A 7537-nucleotide genomic window follows, 5' to 3' on the forward strand; every position below is an offset into this window, starting at 1 on the left:
ATCAAATGCAGTCATTGGCTGGAAACCCAGCTGCCAGTGTAGGCTACTATGTTTTCCTTCTCTATCCCAGTGGCTGGGTTTCAGAAAACCCTAGTGTATGGCAGTACGGTGAAATCGCGTTCTGGGGGGTGAATTTATGATTATGATACTGAAGTTAAAATAATATGATAATAATTAAAAGTTTGTATGAAGCAGTATAATGGGCTGTTTTTGTACAGGTAAAATAACTGGAAGCGAAAGACACCAGAAGCCAAATACATTCAAGTTACAAATAGTCGCGCCCGCTCTCTTGTGAAAACTAAGCTGGATATAAATAATATCCATTATTTTTTTACAGCACATTGTTGGTTACTGTAATTTTCTACAGTACATAATTGCTTGTTGTGTTTTCTACAATACATTGGTAATTACTGTGATTTTCTACAGTACATAATTAGTTATTGTGTTTTCTACAATACTTTGGAAGTTACTGTGATTTTCTACAAGACATTGCTGGTTACTGTGACACTCACAGTACTTCTTACATTACTGCAATTTTGACTGAAACTACGGTATTCTACTGTGAACTAGTATACAGTAATTTCCTGTGCACAAACACAGTAAATTCCTGTAGATTTCACATGAATTTTTTTTTACAGTGGAGGGAATGAATCTTGTTGCTATATGTTTTGAACATCACAAACCCTAATAGGAAGCCAGGTAGTGTTTAATCTAATGTAGTTGTAATCTAATTGTTTAAACAAATGCATTTTGTTGAAACAGATTCATGTGCAATGTGCTTGAGCAGAACACAAAGAAGTTTTAGTTCATCATAGCCTTTCTGTGACCAACCGTAATACACATTTTCCTCTGTTCAGAATTTTATCTCATGATGATTGTGCCTGGTCAAGTGCATTTCAAAAGGCATCATTACTGTCCAAAGTACCATGGTTCTGCACAAGCTGAACGATTAATTTCTCATTCTCTTTCTGTCTTTGACAGAACACACACTGTTCCACACGCTTCCCTGTGTTCGAACATCTTTGAAGTCTCTGAATCTCTTCCCCTTGTGATGTAAGTTCTTAAATAATTTCTTCCTTCCTGATCCTGAAATAGTATCCATCAAAGAAACAAGTCATCTTAGATTCAGCTGCTAAGTTATGAATGAGTGGGATTCTTATGAAAGCATGCAGGATGAGAACAACCTACCTTATGAAGATCCATTATATGCAAATCAGCAATATTCATCTCTGCTAATCACCCTTGAGCACAGGTGGTGCACAGAAGCACAAATTTATTTTCTTAGAAACACATTATTGTGATTGTATAGAGATGTAAGCACTTTCCCCCAACTAATTTAATACTTTTTTGGTATCCTAACAAATCGGAAAAATACATAAATTAACAGCAGTTGAATAAAAAGAATCAACTCAATTGTTTTAGTGAAGTCAGGTGCGATTATGGTGCACTCTCGCTGAACTGGAGATGAGACGGGCAGAGCTTTCCGATTGATGAGGCAGCGGTACATCAAAGCAGACCCCCCTCTCCTCCATTACTCAGAAGTAGCATTGTGTGTAGTCCTCAGGCTGACCCTTTTTAAGTGATGATGGGACTGGAGCGGTAACATGTGGTGAACATCTAAAATGAAGAGACAATTCCCCTCTCTGTGTTAGAGTTTTTTAAAATCCAATATAGATTCATCCATTTCCGTTTGATTTTTTACACAGTTACTGGATTTATGGCAGACCATTTTTGGGACACTTGGGACTATGAGCAGCCAACACATAGCATAACATTTATATTTAGAGTATATGCATCTTTAAACATTTTTCTTTAAAAGTAATAGCTATAAAAATAAGTGATAATAATAAATAAAATAATAATAATACATATAATAAGAGTGCGATGTGTTTAACTAAGAACTAAGATTGAATGTAAACATACAAATTTGTCAGCCCAGATGGATTTATAGATTGAAAAAAAATTTCAAAAATGTTTGACAGCTTATCTTAATGTGGTAACACGCTAGAATACAGTTGACTACACATGACTAACTACACAAGAACACATGAGTAACGCAATATTAGCACTCTTAACTACTAGTATCTAACAAGAAGCTCTCATTAATGAATTAGTAAGTAATAGTGCTTAGTAATAGTGTGGTAGTTCACTATTAGCTAATCGGTAACTACTATTTGTTCATACAGTACCTCCCCAAGAACTACTAAGAACTACTGTATACAGGTTCATAATTAATATGAATAATGCAGAATTAATTCTAAAGTGAAGGTCATGGTAACCCACTAATGACACAAGTATTACCAAATTCGTAAGAAGGAATGACTTATTATTTGGATCAGTATTCTAAAGTGAATAACATGATAATTCTCTAGTAATGACTGAAATCATTGTAAGTTTTTGAGGGTTTTGTAAAGTATTGAATGGTATTTATCCAGGTGTTACTACATCCTTCTAGAGGAATTAGTAATTTTTTGGATCAGTATTCTAAAGTGAAGATCGTGATAACTCCCTAGTAATTACTGAAGTCATTTTAAACGTTTGAGGTTTTTGTAAGTTTCTGGTTATAGTAATTCATTTTGCTAGATTTGGTAACACTTATTGCTAGTGGGTTACCGTGATCTTCACTTTAGAATACTGATCCAAATAATTAGTAATTTCTTTAGAAGGATGTAGTAACACTTGAGTCATTATTAGTAGGTTACCATGATCTTCACTTTAGAATTAATTATACATTATGCATAATTCACATTAATTATGAACCTGTATACAGTAGTTCTTCGTTCTCCAGGATATAAGAAAAAAAATAGTAGTTATTGATTAGCTAATAGTGAACATACCAGTTTCAACTGAGCGCTATTACTTACTGAACCATTAATCAGAGTTTCTTGTTAGTTGATAGTAGTTACTAAAATGTTAATAGTGCAATAGTCATTTGTTCCTGTGTAGTTATTCATTAACTACAGAACAGTATTCTAAAGTGTTACCCTTAATGCCTTGTGAGGACTGTAATTTGTATAAATAAATATATAGTCTAGTAAATTGTTAAGATGTATTTAATTTAGTTAATTAAGTTTAAACAATTTTTTTTTTATTTTACTGTTCATTTAACATGATTTATACAGTACTCCTACATTGTCTAAATTTCTACATTCTCTACTATTTCAATGATGATGTGACATAATATCTTTAAAGATGGATAGATAGATAGAGAGACAGACAGACAGACAGATAGGCAGACAGACAGACAGACAGACAGATAGATAGATAGATAGATAGATAGATAGATAGATAGATAGATAGATACAGACAGACAGACAGACAGACAGACAGATAGATAGATAGATAGATAGATAGATAGATAGATAGATGTTTTTCAAATCCCCTGCCTCCTCAGAGAAAACGCTCCTTGACCGGAGGATTCCCAATATCAGAATGAGCTTTATTGCCAGGTATGTTTACACATACGAGGAATTTGTGTTGCCAAACAGGTTTCTGGATCTTCCTTGGTGCCTCAGACAGTATATCTTCACGATAGCTCAAACCCCTGAAGACAGAACCGGAGAGGGAATCAAGAAGGTAAAAATAGCACAGAGCAGATGCTCCATTTTCTGAAAAGCCATTATCAGTCAGGAGAGAGGTGTTGCTCTGGGCTGCTGCAGAGGTATGCACAGCAACACTTTAGCACCCTCACACATCCTAGGTGAGGTGAGAAGCAGACAGCAAGGCAAGAGGAACAACCAAGCAAAAGAATATTGTACTGCTTGTATAAAACATCTACTAAATAATGCATTGACTTGGCCATGTTTGCCGTTTATCAGCGCTTCTAAAGATAACCTTTAGCTCACTGCTTTCATAATGTAGGTGCTTCAATCCTTATTCCTCTAAAAATGATTATGTCACTTCTCTTAATGCAGCCAGTGCAGTAAACATAAGTGTCTCTGAACCCTTGTCTTACCAAGTGTTAAATTACTTTAATTTAAAATATTTTTCACAGTAGAGTGCTACAGGGACTTTCTGTAGGCCAAAACCCAGACATGAGCATTTTAACACTTCCTGTTCCATCATCATCAGAGTCAGTGGGTTTTTCCATTTATATATATATATATATATTTATTTATTTTTATTTTTTTTGTTAGATGCCTAAAATAAGCTCTGTGCTTAACACAAACTCAAGATATTTGAATGTATTATTCTACAGTTTAAAAATACATCAGTAATGCCCCCTTGTGATTTTTTTTAAAGCTTTTACTTGTTTTGAAAAAGGCAGTTGCTAACAAGTGACTAAATAGGACTTCAGAGGTTGTCAGGGACATTAAACGTCATCACAGCGAACAGGAAAACTCATCTGCACCTGCAAACCATTCAAACTATTCTCCTGCAAACTATATAAACTCAAATGTTCAGGGAAAACGTCTTTTTAAGTAAAGACTGAAGCACTTTAAGTAAAAACCGAAACACGATCAAGTTGTTGAAAGCTTAATGTTGGTGACATTGAAATCATGTGACCATGGTGTTTGTTTAATAGCCTATAACTCTTTATGCCTGCCGATTGTATTTAGGCTACAAAATTCATAAAAGTTGTTCATTTGTGACAAGAATCAATGTTTCATGGTCACAGGGCTAATTTTCTGCAATAATCTAAAAGCCAATGGAAAAATACTATTGAGTTTGTTGAGGGAACCAAGATGATGCTAACTGAACGGGTTGGCAAAAACATATCATCACTGCAGCTCTCTATGTGGCAAGTGTAGGAATGGAAGTCCTACATTTCGACTAGAGAGGCCAATCATCAATTGATTCTGTCAACTATAGAAGGAACATGTTCCTTAGTAAGTAGACTAAAAACAACTGTTTTTCAGTGTGATTTGAGATAAAAAAGCAAAAGTTATGATTTCATTGTAGTCAGATTTTATCGCTGATTTGAAAATCAGTCTTTTGGTCTTTATCTGTTCAGGTCCATCTTTAAACATAGTATACTGTATACTCTACCAAAGTATTGGAAAATTGCACTAGGGTTATTAATGAGTGACTATTACTTAGGGTTGGATAAATCGCTTAAGTAATATGAGTAAACTGTATTTTATATATATATATATATATATATATATATATATATATATATATATAAAAATATAGCAAAGCAACATGGGATATACTCTTTACCCAACACAATGTGGTTCACTCTGTGTGATTTATTTAAAAGCCATTTCCACTATAGGAAGACAACGGAGAGAGGAGAGCTGTTAGAGGAAAAAAGCCGATGCCTATAGCTAAAAAGATAAGTGCAAATTTAGGATGTCCATAGGGACAAACCGAACCCTATTGGCCTCACGTCTCACATGAACAGCACATCTGAACAGCTCACCAAATGTGAGACTATATAGCTTCATAAGAATGAAAGGAGAATGTTTTGAACACCAAAAAAGACAGTCGCAGACAGTTTTCATAATCCTTTAGTTTTAGTTTAACCTTTAGTTTATCATTGAAGTCAACTTTGATGTGGCGATGTTACATTTCTAAATAAAATATAAATGTATACTGTCTTTCTTAAAGGGTTAGTTCACCCAAAAATTAAAATTCTATAATTAATTACTCACCCTCATGTCGTTCTAAACCTGTAAGACCTCCGTTCATCTTCGGAACACAAATTAAGATATTTTTGATGAATTCTGAGAGCTCTCTGACCCTCCCATATAGACAGCAATGTAATTAACACGATCAAGGTCCAGAAATGTAGCAATGAGATCGGTAAAATAATCCATGTGGCATCAGGGGTTCAACCGTAATTTCAACCGAAAAACGTAAACAGCGTATGCTATTCTGTGTCAGCTGCGTCACGCGGATACGTTGTTTTCGTTCAAGTCAAAGCGTAAACAACGTAGAAAATGTATCCGGTTGACGCAGCTGACACAGAATAGCATACGTTGTTTACGTTCAGTGGATACTCTCCAAAATGGCACCAGGGTGACGCGGAGAAGACGAATTGTTGAATAAAGTCGTTATTATAGTTTTCTTTGCATACAAAAAGTATTCTCGTAGCTTTATAAAATTACGGTTGAACCCCTGATGTCACATGGATAATTTTACAGATCTCCTTGCTACGTTTCTGGACCTTGATCGTGGTAATTACATTGCTGTCTATATGGGAGGGTCAGAGAGCTCTCAGAATTCATCAAAAATATCTTAATTTGTGTTCCGAAGATGAACGGAGGTCTTACGGGTTTAGAATCACATGAGGGTGAGTTATTAATGACATAATTTTCATTTTTGTGTGAACTATCCCTTTAATGCATATTAATGGTCTTTACTGAATGTATATACATAATAGTATATTATTCCAAAGAAAAAATGGTTTGTCTCCATAATCTTTCATTAAATCATAATAATTTTTTTCCCCTTTTCATTCTGGCATCACTTACAGTAGGCTGTATAATGCTAACTAATAGCCAGATAGCTAGATAGCTGTTAAATGCCCGGATGTCTTGCTGTGGTTGATACGGTCACTTGTCCACCATCTGTGCTTGTTAATTAAGTTTTACTAGGGTCAAGTATAGAAATCTAAAGGTCATAGCATGTAATTGATTCAGTTCACATTAGGACTATTGCATTTATGCTTGTAAGAGTTGGCAAACACATCAAGAAGGACAAGATAAAAAGGATCAGATTAAGGCCCAATCCCAATTCTACCCCTTAGCCCTTCCCCTTTTCCCTACCCCTCCGTTTTGGGCGTTCACGTGAAGGGGTAGGGGAAGGGCCAGATAGCCCTTCAAACGAAGATTTTTCGGGACACCACTTCCATTGAAGGGGTATGAATTATCTCAGCGTAAACCGGCTTCAGCGGCAACATGGCTGCCCGAGCGAACAAAAAGACACATAAATGTAAGCATGTCAGTAAGCAGCGCATTAATATAGAACGGTAATTAAAGGCTCTAAAATGCACACCAGCACACCAGTATAGGTGTGTGTATTGTAGGAGCTAGACGACGTATGGTGACGTGTGACGTATAGTAGTGGCGTCCCAATTCTTAGGGGAATATTTTCACCCCTACCCCTTGACACTCTGTTTCAAGGGACAAGGGGAAGGGGTAGGCGGAGGGGTAGGGGAAGGGGAAGGGGAAGGGGAAGGGGTATAAAACAGAATTGGGATTGGGCCTAAGTCTAAGATTAAGTGCACTTATTTTTGTGCTTGTAATAAGGGCTGAACTAGAAACCTGTCTTCAATACTGCCAGTTATTTCTATTAATTTCTGAACTTTAAACTCCCTGAGGATGCATTTAACTTACTGTTTAATTAAATCTGAGCTGGTTAGGTTCAAAGAGGCCTGTAATATCTGTAGAGAGTTATTTGTTAGCTTTCCCCATTCATCTTAATGGCAGTTTCATGGCTTCGAGAGAGAGAGAGAGAGAGATGAAAGTTTTGTGTGTGCACGTCTGTTCGTTTCTCTATTTAAAGTGAGTTTACTTCAAAAACAGCGATTTTATCCTCTAGTTGCTGGAAAATATAATGAGCCATTCAGGATTTAAACTGTTATTAATAA

This window comes from Sinocyclocheilus rhinocerous, unplaced genomic scaffold (genome assembly GCF_001515625.1).
Source record: "Sinocyclocheilus rhinocerous isolate Xijiao unplaced genomic scaffold, SAMN03320098_v1.1 scaffold2330, whole genome shotgun sequence".
Lineage (NCBI taxonomy): Eukaryota > Metazoa > Chordata > Actinopteri > Cypriniformes > Cyprinidae > Sinocyclocheilus > Sinocyclocheilus rhinocerous.